This window comes from Gymnoscopelus microlampas (assembly GCF_963454915.1).
Source record: "Gymnoscopelus microlampas genome assembly, chromosome: 16".
Classification (NCBI taxonomy): Eukaryota; Metazoa; Chordata; class Actinopteri; order Myctophiformes; family Myctophidae; genus Gymnoscopelus; species Gymnoscopelus microlampas.
In genome coordinates, this window is record NC_139953.1 from 14,775,392 (window position 1) to 14,799,394 (window position 24,003).

A 24,003-nucleotide genomic window follows, 5' to 3' on the forward strand; every position below is an offset into this window, starting at 1 on the left:
TTATCCTGTGTTCAGTCATTCTAAGGTTTGGTCTGTAGGTGGCAGACAAAGCACTTTAATGAGTTGATGCTGACCACTGAGATAAACAGACAGGCTTTGTTAGGCTGTCTGTGAGACACTCAACTGGACTTTAGCTAAATAATGTTTTCTACCAAGTCTAGATGGTCGTCTTTAGAAACATTATTTATGTATTACATTAGGCTATGATGATTTATCTGGTTATAAGCATATCAAAAAGTAGGCTATTGAGAGCGTCTTCAATGGCTATCCTACAGAAGATGATTTCTAATTGTATTTTATATTACAATTGATTATTTATCATTATTATACCTATTATATTCTAATAAAAAAAATGAGATAGGCCCATTTTAACGTTGTGACCTTGACGATGGGGAGGAAAGCCAAAGCAAGTAGATATTGTGAGCCTAACTCATTTGATGCTCTATGAATGAGACATAGGGTTTTCTTTTCCTTTATGCAAACGGCTCTACTACAGTACATTTGCTATCAATTCATTCTGTACCTTTGAAGCTTTGCAGTGCCTCAAAAGTAGCCTAACGTTTATAGGGACAATATGGGCCTATACTTAGAAAAATATAAATGTGGACTATATATATATATATATATATATATATATATATATATATATATATATATATATATATATATATATATATATATACTTTTTAAAACAGTCCAATCTCTGGCATTTAGGTCAAATAATTGTACCATTTGTTTGCGATATCACATAACAGCTGGAGGCCAATATAGGATTGTAGGCTAGGGTCTACCTAAATCATTGCTATATGTGTTTGATGAAATACTGAAAAATACGGGTAGCCTATATTCATAAACAAAGGAAGGATTATTAATTGTTGGTTACTTGGTGTAGCGTGTAGGCTATAGGCCCATTACAAGTTATGGGCTAATAATGCACTTTGCAGTTGATAGTGCAGTCAGTCATGTTCTTGTGATCTTATGTAGGCCTCAATAGGCCGCCTGATTATGTCTGCATGGCAACAAGGACATCTGGGAACGACGAAGATTTTTATCCGGTTCTTGCCGTTCATTTCTTTAAACAACAAAGTTTGTTTGATTTCCTCCGAGTATTAAACTGTGAAACGAGCTTTATAATCACAAGCTAAAAATACAAGGCCCTATTTGTTGTCATTGTCTCGGGTTACGCCGGTCCCCCGGTAGGCCTATGCTCTGTGAAACCCTAGCTGCGACGCAGAGCCCCGGCCAACAGGGATGCAGCGCTATGGTGCAGCAGAACGGAACGGAACAGTACGGAACAGAACAGAACAGGCTATTTTCATAACCAATGTCTCTGGACTCCTGGAGGGGGGCCATCTTTTTAGAGAGAGAGAGAGAGAGAGATGCAAAGAAGAAAGAAAGGAAGCTTGAAAGGGCCATTTTTAAATCTTCAAAGTGATCAGAGGAGCAGATATGGAGAGTCAGAATTGAGCGTGTGGTTCGCGCAGGGAAAAACCGACTGGCACATTTTAAAATGCCTCCTCTCCTACATTCGCTCTCGCTCTCTCTCTCTCTCCCCACCTCTCTACACCCCTCTCTCTCTCTTTCTCTCCCTCCTCCCCCCCTCTCTCTCTCTCTCTTTCTCTCTCTTTCTTTCTTTCTCTCTCTCTCTCTCTCTCTCTCTCTCTCTCCCCCCACCTCTCTCTCTCTCTCTCTCTCTCTCTCTCTCTCTCTCTCTCTCTCTGATGAAGTAATGAACTTGGTCGTGTTGGAAGGCCTCCATCACCATGCCTCTGTGCGCAGACCGCAATCAAGGCCCGAGCACTTTTTTTTATGGCAGTTTAATTTCCACATTGTCCAAGACATCTCCAGTCCAGACTCTGTCTGAACCCACCCGTCGCAATAAATCTCATATTGATTTGATTGCGTTTATTCCACTCATGCGTTTCAAACGATTTTTTTAACTGTTTTTTTATTATTTTTTATTTGATTGGATAAAAAGGCGTTATAAAATTGCAGCATGCAGAGAACCTATCTGTCAGCAGAATAAATGAAGATGGAGTTTTGAGTTCAGCCCATGCCGCATCAAAGAGTTCATCCCGTTTTATACACGCTTGAAAATCCCCTCGCGTTAAACCAATTAATATGCTGATGATAGGATGAGAAAACACAATAAATGCACGTGTTCGCTTGTTTTTCCTCCGCGCTCATAATTCGGACTCTTCCGGTGAGCGGGTTTTATAGGTTGTTAAACCAATAGCTCAGTTCGCTGTCATCATCACCTCATCATCAGAGGGAGGGACACTGGGTCTGTGCACAACCTGTAGGCTACAGCCTGCATGCAGCATTTAATCCGTTTATTTGGCCGCGGACCCCCATCTGAAAATGTTTTGCGCCAGAAGATTTGTGTAAAACTTTTTTTTTCTTTTGAAAATTCTTATACATTTTCCAAACATTTTCGAGATTTTTCCAAAATGTTTAAAAAATAGCAGATTTACAACAAGCTTGCAGAGCCTTGAGCTATAGTGCATCTGATTTTTTTGAATAGCCAACTTAGGCTAAATGGATAAAGTGGTTAAAATGATTGTGATGCTGTAACACATTTTGCTGGGGACTCCCTGGGACCCCTCCAAGGACCCCTGGGGGTCCCCGGACCCCACTTTGAGAACCACTGGGCTATTGTTTGTCCAGTAACAGGGGTGCCAGTGTCCCTGTCCAATTACAGAAAATACAATTTCAGGTGGGTCACCAATTAATTTCAGGAGAGAGTAGCCTACATATTTATCAGCTTCAAATTTGTCAAACGTGTCTGCTCATTTCTCTGTGTCATCACTTTCAATTTCCCTATCAGTAGGATTAGTTCTTTATCCTATTTGGATAAAATTGTTATCCTGGACTGAAAGTTTATTTTCTGTTTACCAAAGGGCTGGAGAGAAATGGGAGACCCTGTTACGGAACAAACATTCAATGATTACCATCACAATATAGAGCTATTTATCACTTATTTTAACAAAATCAAATGAAAATCACTTATATATAGTATATTATCTAGGCTATGTATTTATTTAGACTACTTGCATTTTTATGCATTCAGTGTATTTGTTAAATATTTCCGTATTTACGTTAAATATTTTTGTTCATCTATCTCCTGCAATAGCCTATCTATCTATATTTATTTATACATTTCACAATCCAAATGATGGGATTACCTAATTAAACTAAACATGTCATAGGGTAAATCCAATGTGAGCATCAGTATTTAGTGCAGAGTATAGGCATTCTGAGGATGCACAATATATTGGAATAAAAGTAGAGTCTCTCTTTGTTTAGGCCTATCTATATTCATATTATTAGTATTATAATGATAATGTTAATAATAATAACAGCAAAGATAATAATTCACAACAATTAATTCATTAATTGAATTTGGCTTAATAATTGCAATATCAATAATAATATAAAACATATATAATATACATGAGCAAATTAATTTCATTCTAGCTAATTGCTATAATAATAATACTAATAATGACAGATTATGTTAGAAAATAAAGGCAGAAAGATGGATTCTGACTGATCAACAGGGTGGCTCACAGAACACCTATATTAACTGTGTAGAAGTTCAAGTGGAGAATATTGTGCTTAGGGTTATACAAATGAACAGCCTTCTGTCTGAAGGTTCTGAGGGTCTCCCATGGCAGGGAGAGACCAGACCATGTTGCGTACTTAGCTGCACGCTGGTGTTGCATGTCATAAATAGCAGATCGACAAGCTCACAGCGCGTCACATTTGTAACACGTTGTGAGCTTGTAGATCTGCTATTAACTGAGCACGACATCGGCACGCAACTAAGTATAGCTGAGGCTTCAGCTGTGTGCTTCCCAGTTGGTTCCCAGTTAGCTGTGGTCTGTGTAGCCTACTGATAGTGGACATCAGCAGCAGTGGGTTGTCTGTATGTCCGTCAGTCCAGCCTGCAGAAGTATTTTCTCATGCTGTCCCTCAGCTCTCCGCAGACCTAGTCTCTGTAAACAGCTCCTAGTCAAATAAACAGTCCTGTCCACAGCGCCTCAACCCCTTCCTTCAGTCCCACACAACCTGACTCAACTGGGTTTGCTCAACTCTAATGTGACCGGTGCGGTTAAAGCCTGCATTTATACTTTTCCGTGCGACACTGTCATGGGCCAAAAATAGCAGCTCTACAAGCTCACACCACAATGCAATGCAATACTTGTAGATATCTTATTCGTCGCACAACGCCTTCATGTAGGACAGGGTTTGGGGTATGAATTAAGCGATATACTGAAATATGTAGCTTAATATTGCTACCATAGTCAGTATACATACAGGCTACCAGAGTCTGCATTACCTGGGCAAAAATGAAATAATATTCATTTTAACCACTTAAACCCTATCATCCGCATTGTGGGGAAAGCTTGCGCGACGTTGTGAGCTTGTTGATCGGCTATTTCCAGCAAAAGCTTTCCCTACAATAACAGAAAACAGAAAATACACTAGTTTAACTTTTAGGTTAACTTTTACTTTGTCAAGTCTGCAAATGCAATAGGACCACACATGCAAATAATATAACCATAGAATATTTGTGGGGACCAAATAAAAACCACAAACATTATAAAATAATAGATAGTAGATAACATTCAAAAAAATCTATTTATGAACTATATACTATAACTATAACAACAATATAAAATTGCCATGGAAACACTAGAGATTTGTTCATTATCTATACAGCAGTGCAATCAGAAGTGGCAAAAGTAATGCAAACAGTAGGGCATTATGATCAGTGCAATTAGAATGGATACACAGTTTGGACAAAAACAAAACAACTATGGAGAAGCAAATTGTCGCTGTCCGGTGGAAACTGTTACTTTTCAGGATTCATATAAGTATAAAAAATTGCATTCATTTACGAAAAAACACAAAAAGTTAGACTTTTCTGCCCGACAGTGACGATCAGTCAGGCAGCTAATCAGTTAGTGCAAAACAATAACAGGATGTTTACTGACAATGTCATTATTACATGTAAATGTCTACACACACACATACACACACACACACACACACACACACACACACCCACACACACACACACACACACACACACACACACACATACACACACACACACACGCACACGCACACACCTGTGCCTGCTGTAAAGAGCTTGTAAAGAGCGAACATCTGTTAATTGCAATGCATGAGTGACTGCAAATCAATGTACACACACACACACACACACCTGTACGTGCACACACACAGCTCCTTCTAATGCCTTGTGTCCAGCAGGCATACACAGGTGCATGGTCTGAATAATGTGTGCATACTATGTGTGTTTGTACATCCATATATGTGTGTATGTGCATGCATGCTTGTATAGTATATTATACTGTGTGTGTGTGTGTGTGTGTGTGTGTGTGTGTGTGTGTGTGTGTGTGTGTGTGTGTGTGTGTGTGTGTGTGTGTGTGTGTGTGTGTGTGTGTGTGTGTGTGTGTGTGTGTGTGTGTGTGTGTGTGTGTGTGCGTGCGCGCGTGCAGGGCGCGTGCTTGCGTGCAGGGCTCCAGACTAACTTTTTAGTTGGTTGCACTGGTATGCCAATGTGGTATGGACATTTTCATGTAGGTGCACCACCAGCATATAAGTTAGGTGCACCCAAACATACACACCCATAGACACTAGACAGACCTGCTAAATGTAAGGTGCACTGGTGTGACCAATCAACATTTTTAGTTTAGTACTCAAAATGGGTGCAATCTGGAGCACTGGCGTGCGTGTGTGTGTGTGTGTGTGTGTGTGTGTGTGTGTGTGTGTGTGTGTGTGTGTGTGTGTGTGTGTGTGTGTGTGTGTGTGTGTGTGTGTGTGTGTGTGTGTGTGTGTGTGTGTGTGTGTGTGTGTGTGTGTGTGTGTGTGTGCGCGCGCGTGCGTATTTCAAATAGATCTGCTTTAGAAGCCAGGAACACTTCCTCCTCTCGTTAGCAAGTATTGCGACTGGTGTATGCAGCTGCCTGTCTGTGAGGCAGGTCAGCAGGTGTGTGTGTGTGTGTGTGTGTGTGTGTGTGTGTGTGTGTGTTTATATGGTGTGCTTCATTGGTGTTGATAGGCCTAATAGAAAAGCTCAGCCCTCAGCCTGGTCAAACCATGTTGACTGAGCAACCTATAATATGACCCTAAAGTAGCGTGACTACCTCTGATAAAACTCTAAACAAAACCAGTCTTGGATCATTCTCCATCATTCCTAACCTCTTATTCTAAATGTTATCTTTCTTTCCATCAGCGCTGCTCCACTGTTTCTCTGCTCTTCCTCTCTATTTAGTGTTTTTTTCTTTTATTTTTATTCTGCAGATCTGTGTTTTTTAAGGCCTGGTTGGGTTTCAGGGCTCTATTAAAAGTTCAAAGGCAGCGTTTACTACTGTAACTGGAGCTAGTCTGCACCGAGCCTTTCCACTAATGAGTGCTGAGCGCACACGTGCACGCTCACCGACAGTCGCACGCACGCACCGTCACAAACAAGTGTGCGGACATGAGCACCTAAAAACGACTCGCACGCACGCACACACACACACACACACACACACACACACACACACACACACACACACACACATGTTCCCCTTATGGGCCTGGCTGTCACAGTGACTCCACATAGTGTTGTTACCACGGTAATCATGGCTCGTTGTGTGCCAGAGATCTGTCACCGGTTTAACGATGCTTTCAGCACTCTGGTCTTCTCTGGACCTTCTCATTTGTTCTCCTCCTCTCCTCTGTTCTACTCTGTTCTGTTCTCCTCTCCTCTGTTCTGTTCTCCTCTGCTCTGTTCTCCTCCTCTCCTCTGTTCTGTTCTCCTCCTCTCCTCTGTTCTGTTCTGTTCTGTTGTGTTCTCACACAAGGCCTCCCCGGGCACAATTGGTGTCCCCCAAAATGATTAGATTTTAATTCAATTTCATAAGGTTAGGTTTAGGCATAAATAGCGTTAAGGGTAGGGTAAGGGTTAGATTGTTTATGGTTAATTGTAGGGTAAGGGATAGAGTTATGATTAAAAACTAGGTCAAATGGCTTTTCGTGAGTGTCCAACTTCCGGATTTCTAAATATATAGTATATATATATATATATATATATATATATTTATTTATTTTTTCATACCGCTTCTTATCACCTGACAGGGGGGAGTTTCCCCGGTAGGACGTAGCGCGTGGAAGGAACACGTTATTCCAACCAGTTCCTTTCCCCTCCATCAGGCCCACCTTCTGTGAGGCGACAGCACTACCGACTGCGCCACCGTGCCCCACCTTGTGGTTGAACCACAACAGAGCTTCCAACCTCCACACTCCGACTGATTTTCTTTTAACCCAGCCCTGAGGTCTGATTTGTGCTTTGGCAAGTACCATGACCTGTCTAGGTGTCACGTTGGTCCAAAAGTAAAACAACAACATATTTTGTCTGTTTGGCTTTAGGCAGCATAGTCTGACATGTTTATTTACATTCAATAGAGTTTTGCTCTAAAGTGTCTAGCATGGAGGTATAACATAACTGGAGATGGCATCCAAGCATGGCATGATCGCCCATTCATTTAAATGAAACTAGGAGTCTAGCATATAGATTTAGCATTTCATTATATTGTTGGTTAAAATTGGGTATAAACTGCTGATATAATCATGCATTACGGTTATATTTTTTTCCATGTGTTTTTGATGGTAAATAGTTGAGATCGGACGTTTGTGTGTGTGTCTGTGTGTGTGTGCGTGCGCGCAATTTTGTGTACATTTCTGTGTGTATGTGTATGTCAATCCTGGAGAGTGGGTACTGTATATATGTTTGTGTGTGTTGGCTATCACGTGTGCATGTGTACTGTACTGTAATGTGAAGAAGCCTGCGTAGAGCGCATGGGAAAGGACCCTCAGGGCTGGAAAAATAACCAGAGAGATTACTAGTTTCACAGCATTTTATCCCACAAAGCCTTTTATAACAAATTACAATTTCATAATGTTTGTTGAGTCTTTGGAGCTTCTTTCAGGGCTGACCCTGAATGAAGCTCCAAAAAAAGTGGATTCTCTCCGCTGTCTCGCGGCTACAGTAGATGTCGAACACAAAAACAAACGATCCCCCTAGCCAGGCCTGGGATTAAACAAGATGGCTGCCATATTTTTTTCTATTCTGAACTGCGTATGTGTGCGTGTTTCTTTATGGGTGTGTCCGTATTTGCCTACAGGCATATTAGCGTGTACGCGTGCATGTATGTTTACATGTGTGTGTGTGTGTATGTGTGTTTGTGTTTGTGTGCACAAGTTTGTGCGTCTGTGTGTGTGTATTGAGTACAGGAGCTGAAGTTCTTGGTCTTACCTCATGGGACTGGCTGGGGGGGTCAGAAACTCAACACGCCAAACGTTTATTATTACCCTGTTTGCCAGTTGGAGCTGCCTTCAGGGGAGACTCCCCAACAATGACCGTTGACCCCAACCTATGACTCCCTCCTCTGACCCCCCCAGCGCACTCCGCGGTCTGAGATGTTGAAAGGAGAATGAAATCACAGAAATGGAACAATGTGTGAGGTCATCTGATCCGTGGCTGCCATTCCAGGAACTGTGGAAGACTTCAGAGGCAATATTCTTTGATTCTTTTATTATGGCGGAGAATGAGAGAAGAGTGAAAAACATATTTCTCGGCTTTCTCGTCTAGGAAGTGGTCCAGGGCGATAAAATGGCCGTTCCGTCAAGGTTTTACAGCAAGCTCCCCCACCCTCTGCCTGTTCCACCACCACCACCACCACCCCCTCCCACCCCTCCCGGCAGTCTCTTCCTCGCTCTCTCTTCCATTCTCCGCCCCGCTTTACACAGGCATACTCAGTCTCACCCCTAATTAGGGCCGGGTGATATCACTTCAAATCAATATCACGATTATTTCAAACTTTCGATTATGATTAACGCACAATTCAAAAATAAAATAGGGAGAATAGCAGATCTACAACTGCTTCTAAATAATGTCGGTTTTCATATATTTTGGTTAATTGCCTAGCCCTTCCCCTAATTACTATCCACTCTTATGCTCTCACCCACTATCTCTCCTACTTTCATATTTGTTTGTTTGTCTCTCTCTCTCTCTCTCTCTCTCTCTCTCTTGTCCTGGGAGGGGGGAGAGGGAGGGGTGGGCGCCTAGTGCCCACTGGCACCATGGGCTATAAACACTCCGCCCCCCCCTGGACCTCAGAGCAGGAAACCCCTCATATGAGCACCTGCACAGGCTGCCATGTGCACAACAAGGACCATCTGTCCATCAGACTGCTTGTCTGAAAGAACCTGTTCTGAAGAACACGCACACACACACACACATAAAGTTGGGTCCCTCAGAGGATATTGGGTCAGGGTCAAAGGTTAACGCACCCTGTTTCCTGTCCAGACAGGCGAGTGCTAAACACTCCTCTCTCTTCCTCTCTATTATAACTTCCCTCCATCTCTCTCTCTCTCTCTGTCTGACGCTCTTTCGATCTCTTTTTCTCACCCTCCATTACTCTCTTTCTCCAAATCAAAAATTTTCTCTCTTTCTTTTCATGTCTTCATTGTGGTTAAAGTGCAAGAGAGCGGATAGACTGAATCAGCTGCACATTTCCCATATTTTCCTATTTCCTCTGTTGGAGCTGATGGCTGCTGTGTGGGGACGACGGCCACAGTCGATTCTCGGCAGACTGTTTACTAGCTGATGGTAGAATAAGTCTAGCCTAAACCCAGAGAACCCTTCTTCTCACTGGCTCCAGGATTTTTCACGACCAAAATCTAATTTGGCAGACAATTGTGTAAGCTAATCTCATGTTTACCGTTGGGTTGCTAGTCATTGACCCACAGTATCTTGTGTTACACTCATTTGGCGAAAACGTTTAAAGCAAAAGATGATTGCGAGTGAAACCAATCCCTCCAAAATAATTTGGCTCTCTGTTTTTAAATCTTCCCGCAATCCAGCCGGGCACTAAAAAACACAGCACTCTAAGAAAGCCTCTGTGTTCGTTTTTTTGGAGCGCGGCACAGAGCAGACGGCGGCCCAAAATACATCTAGATATAGTTTCATATGTTCAAGCAACCTCAGGTACACTTAATTCATCCTCCACCATCTAAACAGCCTCAAAGTTTGGACGTGTCAGAGACGAAAAATAAGACGAATCGAGCGCGCCTCGTGTGCATGTCTTGTGTGTGTTGGGCTGCTATTCTGTCTGCTTCAGAGTGAGGCTCTGTGGTCCGGAGGCAGGCAGGCTGGTAATGGCCTGTGTGCTCTCCTGCTCCGAGATTAATGTGAAGACTTATTGATGTAATGATGGGGCCATGAAAGAGCACTCTGGTCGGCGGGTTTGAGCTCAGCACATGGGCCTAATGGACCTTGTGTGTGTGTGTGTGTGTGTGTGTGTGTGTGTGTGTGTGTGTGTGTGTGTGTGTATGTGTATGTGTGTGTGGTTTGGACGAAAACAGATGAAATTAATTGAGACCTCTCGCATTCAGGAAAAGGGGGATGGGGCCGACCTTCAGTGGATGTGTGTGCCTATGTGTTTTTGTCATAGGAAATGCCTGAATGCCTCGTGCATGCGGTGTGTGTGTGTGTGTGTGTGTGTGTGTGTGTGTGTGTGTGTGTGTGTGTGTGTGTGTGTGTGTGTGTGTGTGTGTGTGTGTGTGTGTGTGTGTGTGTGTGTGTGTGTGTGTGTGTGTGTGTGTGTGTGTGTGTGTGTGTGTGTGTGTGTGGATATGGAAGTGTGTATGTGCAGTGCGCACACACGACTGCATATCGATGTGTGCTTGTCTCTGTGTGGTTTAGTGTGTGTGACTGAATGTGCGTCTTAGCGTGCATCTATCGGTGTCTATGTTGCCGCAGACATAAGTGTGTGTGTGTGTGTGTGTGTGTGTGTGTGTGTGTCTGTGTGTGTGTGTGTGTGTGTGTGTTGAAAGCTGCCCAGAGCTTCCTCGGTTGAAGGGCATGGCGACACACAGAGACACTGTGAGACAGCGCGGTTGGAGGCTGAATAAATAAAACCCATATTAAACTGGTACCACTGCTACTTTGGCCCTGCAGCGTGAATGTGTGTGCACGCTCGCGTGAGTGCGTGTGTGTGTGCGTGTGTGTGTGAGCCCATGTGTGCCTGTTCTCGTATTTATGTGTCTATGTAAACGTGTTAGTGTGTGTGTGTGTGTTCTGTGCATGTGTGTATGCCGTAGATGAGTCTCTACTGAGTCCCAGCAGGTGCTGACAGGACCCCCATCACTTCTCTGCCTTCCCTCCTCCAACCCCTGTTCATTCTTTATTCTTCTGTGTGTGTGTGTGTGTGTGTGTGTGTGTGTGTGTGTGTGTGTGTGTGTGTGTGTGTGTGTGTGTGTGTGTGTGTGTGTGTGTGTGTGTGTGTGTGTGTGTGTGTGTGTGTGTGTGTGTGTGTGTGTGTGTGTGTGTGTGTGTGTGTGTGGCGTCGCGGGTCTCATGTTGGAGTGATTGACAGGTGAACAGCCAGAGGGATGATTGAGAGCAGTTGTGGGAAGAGAAAGACCTTATAGCCTCTCTGCCTTCAGCCCCGAGGGTCTGCACTGAGACGGAGAGAGAAAGAAAAAGATGATAAAGTGATAAAGAAAGAGTTTGAGAGAGAAGGATGGGAAGCTATAAAAAAACAGCATGTGAGAGAGAGAGAGAAACGGTAGTTAATGCAGAGCGATGGAAAGAGAGGATGGGAAAATGGGGAGATGGAAAAAAACAAGTTGCATATCCAAGTTCACCATCGTCTATGTCAGACTCTAAAGATGTCTCCTACGCGCCTTCATGGATCAAGGAGTCACGGACAAAAAAATACTTCGCAATCGATAAGAAACAGTCTTGTGTCTCTGGAACCACACTGGCTATTCCCTTTCCCCTGATCTCGTGGGTGGGAAACCCCAGGGAGCACACAGGGCTTTATGGGAAACGGCTCATACCCAGAGAGTGATGTCATAGAGAGGAGACGGACAGAACCGTCTCTCCCTGGCTGATATGGCACCGGGAGGAGAGATACGAGCGTCAAGAGATCTTAACTATTAGAGCCTGGCCTTAATGTTGACGTCTGTGAGCTCCCACTCACCGTGTTTTGGTGGGAAGCCTGGTTTATGTCCTATAGTGACATGAGAGGAGGCACTGCTGCACTCCAAAAGACATCAGCACAATTTGTTTTTATTGTGTACACAGGATTTGTTTTAATACCACTCGTTCCTGGGCAGTGCCATGCTGGTGGCTCATCATGTAGCTGTACCACATGGGCACTGACCTCATCATGAGGTCATCATGACCGTTGAATGCCATCTCTCTCTCTCTCTCTTAACTCCCGTTCTGTCTGTCCGTCTGTCTGTCTCTCTTTCTCCACTGCTACTTTGTAAAGCTGAAATTCCTTAAATTCCTTGAAAAAAGTCATTCAGACTGGATCATGTGGATCTCGGGATCCATATGGGAACACGGCATGGCTCCAATAAGGATCTTGGACTTCATGTGGTCAGCTTGTGGCATCAGTCATTTATGACGTGTCTACGACCTATGACTCCACATTTGGGCAAGGTTTCAGTGCAACCCGAGACCCCCTGACTTCCATTATAAAATGAAAGTTATATATTTCATAAATTATTAAACATTTACACAATTACAGTCTTACACGTGACCTTCAGGTGACCTGTACACAAGACATAGAGTCATCCAGACCTGGATGATGGAGGTTATTATCCAGCAGCCTAATGTGGCTGTGGGAAGCTGAGTAAAATATCCCTTTCATAGCCTTTCTCCTCTGTGTGTGTGTGTGTGTGTGTGTGTGTGTGTGTGTGTGTGTGTGTGTGTGTGTGTGTGTGTGTGTGTGTGTGTGTGTGTGTGTGTGTGTGTGTGTGTGTGTGTGTGTGTGTGTGTGTGTGTTGCGTGCATGTTGTATACAAGCAGCACAACATTGCCAGAGTCTCTGCCAGTTTCCCTCTTATAGTAGCCGAGTGTGGTGGGCCGCTGGCCAGGTGGGTTTAGAGACGTCTTTAAATGGCCGAGGTGTAAATCTAGTGCCCATGCGATGAAGGCCGACCGTTCCTACGCTGGCCCTGCACAGCCTCACGCAGATCAATAAAGTTAATTCAAAACATTCACACTCTGCCATCTGAAATCAACCATTTAATGAGTCGCTGTTCCTGTAAAACTGGAAAAAGCCCCTTCAGATTTATTAGAATACTGTGAGGGAGAAAGGCCGAAAGAAAGTGAAGAATTTGAGATGGAGGGAGAGAGCGAGAAAGAGATAGAGAGAGGCAGAAAGAGCAAGTGGCAGTAGGGAGAGACAACAGAATTCCAGAGAGGACGAGGAAGAGAGAGTAAAAAGAAGAGTAAAGAAAGAGTGGAATTCCAGAGGGCAGGAAAGACGACAAGACCAAGGAAGAGAGAGAGAGAGACAGAGTTTAAAAAAATAAGATTATTGCTAGGTCTTTGTTTGGATTTGGTGCAGAGTAAACACTTCAGGGCCCACATACTGACGGCAGCGCAGCGAAACGCGCAAATAAACAATGAAAATATTGTCTTGATCCAATTTTTTTATGAGAGAGAGCACATTTAAGTGGAGGCAGTTGGATGCTTTTTTACAGCGGTGTGCGCGGAACGTCTTAAGACTGTAAAAGCTGTGTTGTAATAACCCCGATCTACCATTTTAATTATCCGAGCCGTTCCACCAGTGCTGGGGGATCACTTCGCCAAACAGCGAGAATGGCACTTTGACACGCTGCGCCAAATGACTAGTAAACATTTTTTACAAACAAGGCTTTAATGTCGAGAGTAAGAGCGAAACGCTTTGCCTGCAGCTCCGGGGGCCTGCATAATAACTCATAATAACTCATAAGAAATACTCCCGAGGAGGTGTGAGAGGAGTGCCCGTACTCGTCAGCCAATCCGCTGACATAATTACAAAAGCCTTGAGACAAACCAGCCTGACTTGAGAGGAGAATGGGGAGGAAAGATATTTTCTCTGTGTACTTAAGGGTTGATTGAGAGGGCTGCTACATGAGAGTGTAACTGAGCAGCGGATGAGGCCGATTAGTTAGTTGTCTGTGAAATGTCACCTGCCTTGTTTCATATTATAGCCAATCTTTACTGGAACTACCCATGCTGTAAAAAATATATTCATAGTATACACAGTGGTGGAAAAAGTACTCAAATGTTTTACTTACTGTAAGTAAAAGTATCAATACTGCAATGTAGATGTACTCTGTTACAAGTAAAAGTCCGCAATTCAAAATTGACTTGAGTAAAATTACAAAAGTATTGGTTTCAAAATGTACTTAAAGTACCAAAAGTAAAAGTACTAAAATGTTTGAAAATAGCAGATCTACAAGCTCACAACGTGTTGCGATGCGACGCCTTGTGAGCTTGTAGATCGGCTGTTTTCAAACAGCCTTGGCCCTAGGTATAAAATAGGGCTAAAGTGGTTATTGTATGTTTTATAATGTAACAATTTATATCTTCAAAGTAACTAGTAACAAAAGTTTTCCAAATAATTGTAGTGGAGTAAAAGTCGAATATTTGCCTCTGAGATGTAGTGGACTAGAAGTAAAAGTAAAATAGAAAATAATAAATAAATGTACTTAGTTACTTTACACCACTGTCACTGAGTATAGACTATGTTTAAAAAAATTAACAATTGGGCAACAAAAAACAACTAGAAAAGGTGCACTCAGTAGAGCAAAGATCTCTGCCAGGAGGCATGCCCTAATTATAATAGTAGTATGTAATAATGTATTCATTGTCATTTCTAAGCCATGAAAGCATAGGGCAGCATGTGATTACCAGTTGTACATCGTCTCTGCTGTCTGTACTCAAACACATTCATTGTCTACACCACTCTCCATCTTTCTCTCAGATTTCTGTCACTCAAACTCCTCGGTAATTGATCATTAATTGATCCTGATTGTGAAGGCCTTGTGTCAATTATGCCTGTCATTTGCGAAAGGAAGTAAACTCTGTAATCTCATTGCCATTGCGGCTACACACGTTGATAGTCAATTGTACTTGACACAGTGATAAGTCATAGCATGTAGGATGAGATGTACACAGCTACATTACATCTGAAAGGTTGCAGACCATACCAGCAGTGGTGGTAAAAGTACTCCAAATGTTTACTTAAATAAAGGTATCAATATTGCAATGTAGAAATACTCTGTAACTGTTACAAGTAGAAGTATGGTATTTAAAATTCAAATTTTACTTGAGTAAAAGTATGAAAGTATTGGCATCAAAATATTAAAGTACTTTGCAGTGGTGGAAAGTGATTTCCACCACTGCATACCAGCAGTCTCAGGAAAGAGACCTTTGACCTGTGTGGTGTGTGATAACCTGCATGAGGTGGAGAGAGAGAGAGAAAAGAGAGGATTGCGCTCTCTACCCATTCACATTCAACATAATTTAATATTAAATTCAGTATGTCCCGATCAAAGCATCCAATTATTTGCATGCTTGAGTTCTTGTTCTGCAACTGTACTTTGATTTCCATGGCTCTGTATTAGGCTGTATCAGTTTTGGTGCAATTGTTGCCGTACGTCAGCTAACAACTGACTTGCGTGGACATTAAAATGCTTTCGTCCTTTGGAGGGTTTGGGGTATGTTGTCACATTTGGAGGTGTATATTTTGGTGTCGACAGCTTGTGGCAGGGAATTGCATGCCTGCGATTGGCTAGTACGGGTTCATCCCATTAGCCGGAGGGACAGAAGAGTTATTGTCTATTTAGTTGTAAAGATCCGATAAACAGGACGGACAGGCCCCCAATTGGCTAGTTCCTTTTTATAGCCTCCTGGGACACATATCCCCTAGCCTAGAGGGATGATTGATCTGCGATTATTAATTCACAAAAATGACATAGTTGTCATTGACGGATTTGAAAAATATCAGAGAATTGAGGTCAAAGTTCATTCGTATTCTGTTTGATGGTTGCTTTCCTCATCCTGTTCGCTATGTAAAGCTGTCATCATATAGAACACTTTAATTACAGATGTGTGACTACATATTTTATTGAAACGAATGAATTGTAAGTGCATATACATATTGTTATATATTTTTATACATTGTAAACATAATCCAAAAGAATGAATGGTATGTACATATATATATATAATATGTATATATATATATATATATATATGTATATATATATATATATATATATATATATATATATATATATATATATATATATATATATATATATATATATATATATATATATATATATATATATATATATATGTATGTACTTTTCCTTGTCCAAAGGATCTGAAAATAAAGCCGAACTAAACTGAACTGAACGTGCACAAGAAATATGACACTAATCGGCAGTATGCGAGATTAATTGCAGACAGACACACAGGCGGGCAAATGCATCATCTCCTGGTGGAGATAATAAATACATTTTGGAGCCTGGAAAATAATTTAGGCCATGTTTGTGTATTTTGAAACTAAGGAATCTATACGCCTATATTATGGTTGTATGTTGACTGATCAGCCTCACACCCTCCCATCAGGCCTTATCCTGGCCCTTACGCTTTAGACGTCCCTGTGCCTCTGCATTGGGTTCCTCCTCGCCTCCCCTTCCCCATAACCAGGTCCCAGGACAAGGCCCATAAAACTCATCACATCTGTCCACCTGAAAATCACCTGATGATTGCATAGCGCTGACAGAGAGTACATGGAGTGTACTGTTAACCGTTTGCCCTCCCTCGCTCCCTCACTCGCTCCCTCTATCTCTCGCTCCACCGCCGGCCCGAGGGGTCTCCCGGGGGTCTCGCAGAGAGAAGGAAGGAAGACAGATGAAATCGTCCTTTTTACAGCGATGTCTTACTTTAGGGTTTACGTTACCACGTTACGAGGTCAATCCCTCTAGCAGCTGTGGAACAGCGAGGGGGTTTCACCAGATCGCGTTACCCACGCCGCTCCGAGCAGCGAAGGGAGAAGAAAAAAGCCCAAAAGGTTCTTAACAAGCGCGCATGGAACGAATTAGCCCAGCTCGGATCCCTGCTGGACCCCAGTGCTGGAAGTCTCACCAGGTGCGACATTACGGGGACACACCGGGGCGGGGTGGATTTCCGGACATGTGAGGGAGCTTTTGTGTGCGTTGGGGGTTTGTGAGTGTGTGTGCGCGTGTGGGGAGGTGGGCCCGAGTACTGACAGTTGACAGCGCGTGGTCCGTGCACACGTACGGGTCCTATCCTGCACGTTCCGTCCGGCAAAGCAGGATGGGCGTTATCGACCTCTGGTGTGCGGGTTTGTTTGTGGAGCCCGCGCTTCTCTGCAGCGAGCAGGAAAGGTAAACATGTGCAGGGTACTGGCGCTGCTAATGGGATGTGTGTGTGTGTGTGTGTGAGTCTGTGAGAGCCTGTGCTGCTAATGGGGTTTAATTTGATAAGCGGTTGGCGGATTTGTCAGCACCCAGCTGCATCTGGAGAATCAAGCTCTGTATATTTTGGGTAAACATGCGCAAATTCACTGCAGGTTCCCCCTAATTCCTGTCTTTCTCTCTCCCTCGTTATCTCCCTCTATCTCTGTCTCTCGTAGCAGTAAGACATGCCCGTGAAAGACGACAAAAGTTTATTATTGTTCTTAGGGGGATATTTTCCCTCATGAAAAAAAGAACTTGGTGGTAGATAACGATCAGTGTTCATACTCGCTGAAATGATGGTTTCTTTTGATCTCTGGCAGTTGAAACAGCAGTATATTGGGAACGTTGTGTAACGCTGCTCAGCTTCTACTTAATTATTAACACACCGACAAAATAGAGTTTAGTGTAATTACACTATAGCTACAACATGTTTTGCATAAGTTAAGCTATGGAACGACTTTAAAACGATCTTAACCATGAATCCGTGATTAGAACCAAAGTAGCACAGACCACCAGCTGACCCCTTAACAAAAGAATGGACGCTGTGAAAGTCTTTCCCTCTGGTTTTAAAAAATGTGCTGTGAAGTGATTGTTAAAGCATACTTTCTCCTGGGCCCTGTACGGGTGAGTCTGTACTAGTATCAGACTTTTGTCGATAGGGGGGGGAGGGGTGCATATGAGACATATGGGGGTGGAGGTAGTTCGGATGGGGGGTGTGGGGGGAACGGGTGGCGACGGACGAGCTCTAATGTAGTCACAACAGAGGGTTGAGAGCCAAAGGAAACGGGGTCTCTCGCCTTTCTAGACCGGATGAGAGGCTCGGACCACACACAGGACTTACTGTACGCTGGATGGAGAATGAACGGAGCTGTGCTCTGGCATTGAAGAATATGATGTTACAATCATGTCGTTCTGGCTCTTTATCACACACACGCGCGCACACACACACACACACACACACACACACACACACACACACACACACACACACACACACACACACACACACACACACACACACACACACACACACACACACACACACACACACACACATTTAATCTCTGTATGAGGCAACGCGGCCTCTAAGGTCCATATTATCTTCATGAATGTACTGATTCTCTTATCTTCTTCTTCCTCTCTGCCTGCAGAGTAGGAAGGAGATACAAATACAGACTGAAACATTAAAAAATCATAATCACAATGTTAAAGCCAATCCCTGATACAGTTTAATCCGGGGAGTCCGACTGGCTAGACGTAAATGACAAGCCCACCATTCCCGGAAGCCTGTGCCTCCATTGTGGCCGGGGGGCTTTATCAGTGAACACAGTCCTTGTGGAGGCACTAGCGAATTCTACTGTTGGCCGTGGGCACCTGTTCAGTGTGTACGGGATAGTGTGAACCTCCGTGCTTGTTACACTCTACAGGTGAAACTCCATGCACGCACATACGCACACACACACACACACACACACACACCTTGTTGACCACTTACGTGTTGTGGCGTCAGTGTCAGAGTGGCAATGTAAACGTATGTTTTCTCATGCCAATAAAGCCCTTTGAATTGAATTGAATTGAATTGATGATAACAAGCACAGAGCCAGTGGTATATAGTATGTCTTATGTGTTCATAGTCTCCGCCACCCTGTTTTGCACCCTGTGTTTGCACCCTGTGTGTGTGTGATGCCGTCTGTCTGTGAGCAGCTAATCTCAGGCACCGTTGGCGTTGGCCCAATCGACATGAAACTGTGCACACACACTCCCTGGATGCCAGAGGAGAACCTCTGTCCCACATTTTCACAGGGGCTTGTTATATCGCCACCAGGGGGCAGATTCTTGCAAAACACAGTGCTCCATTTTGAACAAAATGCCTCAAATCATGAACGAAGCGTGCGATTGCCATGAAACTTTGCACGCATATTGCCAATAGGCCAAGGAAGAAGTGCATTTTTCAAATCGGCCTTATGATGGCGCTATAACAGGCCGATTCACGTTGTTACCTATAACTGGACTGATCAGCGTGAAACTTTGCATGCAGATTCCCGAGACTAGAGGCGAAGGAAAAAACGTTTTTACATCAGCCTTTTATAGCGCCACCAGGAGGCTGATCTTTTCAAAACACATTTCTTGATATTACTCCTACAGATTTTGTCCAAACATCACACAAATCGGTACACATTATCTCTATAGTCATGTGATCACACGGATCTGTCCGATTTGTCATAATCCATCCTGATTGGCTAAGATTGGCATCTAAAGTTTGCAGGAGTGGCTTGTTTTGAACAAAATACCTCAAGCGCATAAAAAATATAAACGCAGCGTCCGAATGCCGTGAAACTTTGCACGCACATTCTCACTAGGCCGAGGAAGACCCTGCATACTCTCAGAGTTACAAACCTGTAAGGGTCAATTTGGAGCCCCCTCAAGGAACCCTGAGGGTCCCTGGACTCCACTTTGAGAACCACTGATCTACAACAGTGGTTCTCAAACATTTTCATCTCAGGAACATCCAAATTAATGTGTTTGGCTGCAGACCCACATTTTGTGTCAGTGACCCCCATCAGAAAAAGAAGATTTTAAAAAAATAGCTGGGGGTCCCCCCATACCCCACTTTGAGAACAACTGTTCTACACGCTCCCCTGGCCACCAGGCTTGGCAGTGATGGAGACCAGCGTTCACATGGCCTCCTTAGTGTAAACCTCCATGCTTGTTACAAGCGTTGTTCGCTTGTAACAAGCATGGAGGATCTTCTGGCAAAGAGATTTTGGTGTAGAAGGACAGAGCCAACTCATGTCTGTTTGTATTGTAAGTATTGAGGGGTTAAGCGGCATGTATATACAAATGGACACATGACATGCACGCTTTACACTAGCCCATGTTCAGCCATTTGCTTTCCCATGCTGTCCTCTGTGCCCTGACCTTTGACCCTCCCTGGCCATTTGGCACAAGCAGCAGCCGTGTCAGAGAAAGGGACGAAGGTCAGTGTTCCTGAGGTGTTGTTTGGGGTCCTGCAGCCAGGCTGAGTGTTTACAGTATCTGTCACTAAAACTTGACAAGAGCTGCGCTCCAAATAGCAGATAGTTTAGTCATATACCTGTAGAGAGCAGTTTCTTTTTTCATTCATTATTATGTCCATCGCTAACACGATAGACCCCAGCCTCTGTGTGTGTGTGTGTGTGTGTGTGTGTGTGTGTGTGTGTGTGTGTGTGTGTGTGTGTGTGTGTGTGTGTGTGTGTGTGTGTGTGTGTGTGTTTTCCAGGTGCTGTGTCAGCGAATGTGTGTATGTGTGCGCATCAGTTGGAGTCCGGAATGAAGTTTGGTACCATCCTTCAACACTGTTCGCTGTGTGTGTGTGTGTGTGTGTGTGTGTGTGTGTGTGTGTGTGTGTGTGTGTGTGTGTGTGTGTGTGTGTGTGTGTGTGTGTGTGTGTGTGTGTGTGTGTGTGTGTGTGTGTGTGTGTGTGTGTGTGAGAGAGAGAGAGAGTGATACTAGGGCGAAAGAGAGAGTAGAGTGTGTGTATTTGTGTGTGTAGGAAGGGGAAGTGCAGGCGGTATTTCCTGTATCACACACAGAGATGCTTTGATATATTATATCTGGAAGCAGAGGGAGCCTGCAGTGGAAGTCACTGTGTGTGTGTGTGTGTGTGTGTGTGTGTGTGTGTGTGTGTGTGTGTGTGTGTGTGTGTGTGTGTGTGTGTGTGTGTGTGTGTGTGTGTGTGTGTGTGTGTGTGTGTGTGTGAGTGAGTGAGTGAGTGAGTGAGTGAGTGAGTGAGTGAGTGAGTGAGTGAGTGAGTGAGTGAGTGAGTGAGTGAGTGAGTGAGTGAGTGAGTGAGTGAGTGAGTGAGTGAGTGAGTGAGTGAGTGAGTGAGTGAGAGAGAGAGAGAGAGAGAATATAAGATTATATATACTGTGCACTACACTGTGTGTGTGTGTGTGTGTGTGTGTGTGTGTGTGTGTGTGTGTGTGTGTGTGTGTGTGTGTGTGAAACAACGCATCCTGACGTCACTGCTGTCCTAGGAGTTACTGGGTTAGACCTTCACATATTGCCACTGAACAACAGGACATCCTCTAGTCAGCGTTTTTTTTCATGACAAATATTTATGTCACCGCGGACCCCCATCTGAAAATGTTTTGTGCCAGGGACCCCTAGAAGAGAAGATTTGTGTTACATTTTTTCAAACACTTTCAAGTTTCTTCAAAAATGTTCAAAAATAGCAGATGTACAAGCGCTGCGAGCTTGTACAGTACATCTGCTAAAAAATTACCCTGGCCGTTATCTATAAACTAGTTTGCCTAGTTTATAGATAAAGGCCAAGGTACTTTTTTTGTTACCTTTAGTGATGCCTGTAAGATAGCTCCTGTCTACAAGGCTGCATACAATACGTCCATTGTATCAATTACTAATGAAATAAAGTAGCTTGTGGACAGATACAGTACAGTATGTTTGTTTAGCAAGAACACATCACTTCAAACACTTCACCAGGTTCAATCGGTAGTTCAAATCATGAGATTACTTTGTTAGAAGGAATTATCAATTTAGTTTTACAGTCCCTTTACCAAGTTTCAAAATTCAGTCCATAAAGATTCAAAATGTTGCCAATCTTGTGAAATATAGCTTTTTCCTTTATCACTAATATACAGTAGTAGGCCTATAACATTGTGAGATAATGTTAATTTCAGCACACAATCTTACATATCAGATTAAAGCAGCACTTTTCAACCGTATCTTCGTATAATCACATCATCGATGGGGATTCCAAGCTACTAGAAAGTTAGGAGAAACTACAGCCTTTCTCTTCCTGGAAAGTTAGCATGGTGAAATTGGTCTTCTATAAATTAAAAAGAAAAGTTTGATGTCATACAGTTGATGTCACTGGTAGGCAGGTTTCTGAACTATCCACAGCGCTCCACAGAGGTACCTTTCTTATAATGAGCACTAGTGAGGACCAATTATGTGAAGTCAGATTGAAAATGGGTGAAGTGCTCCTTTAAACATGGTGGAAATATGAAATTAATTAACAGAAAGTGGTTAACTGGAATCCTTGCATGCAGTGTCAATATAGCTGCTGGCACGGTTCAAATGGCAATTATTCCTAGGTTTTATTGCAAAATTAACCAAACTTTTGTTTGTTCTGAGATTTTATAAAAAACTAAATGTGGTAAAATTAATGAGAATAAATGAGAAGGTGGGGGGGGGGGTAGTTGAGAGCGAGAGTGTGGCTCAGAGAATGGGAACACGATAGGCAAGTGAACGGAGGCGTTGCTGGTTCGAGGCACACTCTACAGTATATATTGTGTGTGTGTGTGTGCATGCACGTGTGGTTGTGTGTGTCTGTACACGCGCAGACACACACACACACACACACACACACACACACACACACACACACACACACACACATGTGTGGCTAAGGGTGTGTTACGGTCCACTGCACACACAAAATCACCACGTAGTCAGCAAAGACTGCCTGCCAAACTTCAGAGAGAGAGAGAGAGAGGGAGAGAGGTTTTAGGGGGGCGTTGGGTTTGGTAGAGAGGCAGTCGAATAGACATTAAGACAGGGTGTGTCTCTAGTGTTTTCTTGTAATGATTTTCTCCTTTCTCCTTTCATACTGTAGCATTCACTGGCTAGGCTAAACTAGGGATGCATTATGAGAGAAGTGAATTCCCTACAGAAAAAAGTTTTTTTCACACATCGTCTATGTCGGGTGGAAACCTTGTTGTTACTTTTCAGGATTCAAATAAAAAAATAGGATTTCGGGCTTGTAGAACTGCTGCTTTTTATGCTTTTGTGTGACGCTGTAGTATGATGAAGTTGGGCATTAATGCGGTAGGGTAGGTACCCTCAAAACATGCAGTAATCCTCTTCTCTATACTGCCTCCCCCTGGTCAGCCGGGGTGATGGAGGGGAAAGGAACTGGTTGGAATAACGTGTTCCTTCCACTCACTACGTCCTCCCCCCTGTCAGGTGATAAGAAGCGGCTTTTTAGCTCCTCATGCATTGAAGGAGGCGTGAGCTCAGTTCGGGTTCACTCCCCAGGCTGGCAGAGGGAGAGTAGCGTCCAGGATTACAGCTTCTGCAATTGGCACTGGGTGAAAAAATGGGTTACAAAAATCGGGGGATAAGAAAAAAAAAAGGTTGGGCATTAATTTACAAAAAAACACAAAATGTTAAAGTATGGAGATAGGAGGTTTCTGGCCGACAGCGAAGATGTTTAAAAATAATATAATAATAATAGACAACGGATAATGTAATAATAATAGACAAAAAAGAATTGCATGCATGCATGTCACAGCTTGTTGCGCTGAGGTCAAAGGGTGAAGGTCCTCTTCACCCACATGACCTCTGACCTTAGACACCATTTGCTGTTTCTCCTTCTGCTTTCCCCCAAAAACGACCCCACACACCACCAGCACCACTTCATTCCAACACACACAGATGTGCACACACAGACAAGCACACGCGCACACACACACACACACACACGCACACGCACACGCACACGCACACGCACACACACTTTTGTGTGACGCTGTAGTATGATCAAGTAGGGCGTTCATTTATGAAAAAATAAAAACACAAAACGTTAGAATATATAGATTGGAGATAAGAGGTTTCTGCCTGACACAGCAACGTTATGTACTAGAC

At 43.4% G+C, this 24,003-nt stretch overlaps 1 protein-coding gene across 1 annotated transcript in view; it reads left to right on the plus strand.

The window, feature by feature from the left end:
* phip (PHIP subunit of CUL4-Ring ligase complex) overlaps positions 1 to 24,003 on the plus strand; it is a 144,554-nt gene that overhangs the window by 79,992 nt on the left and 40,559 nt on the right. The gene's annotated exons all lie outside the window — the stretch shown is intronic.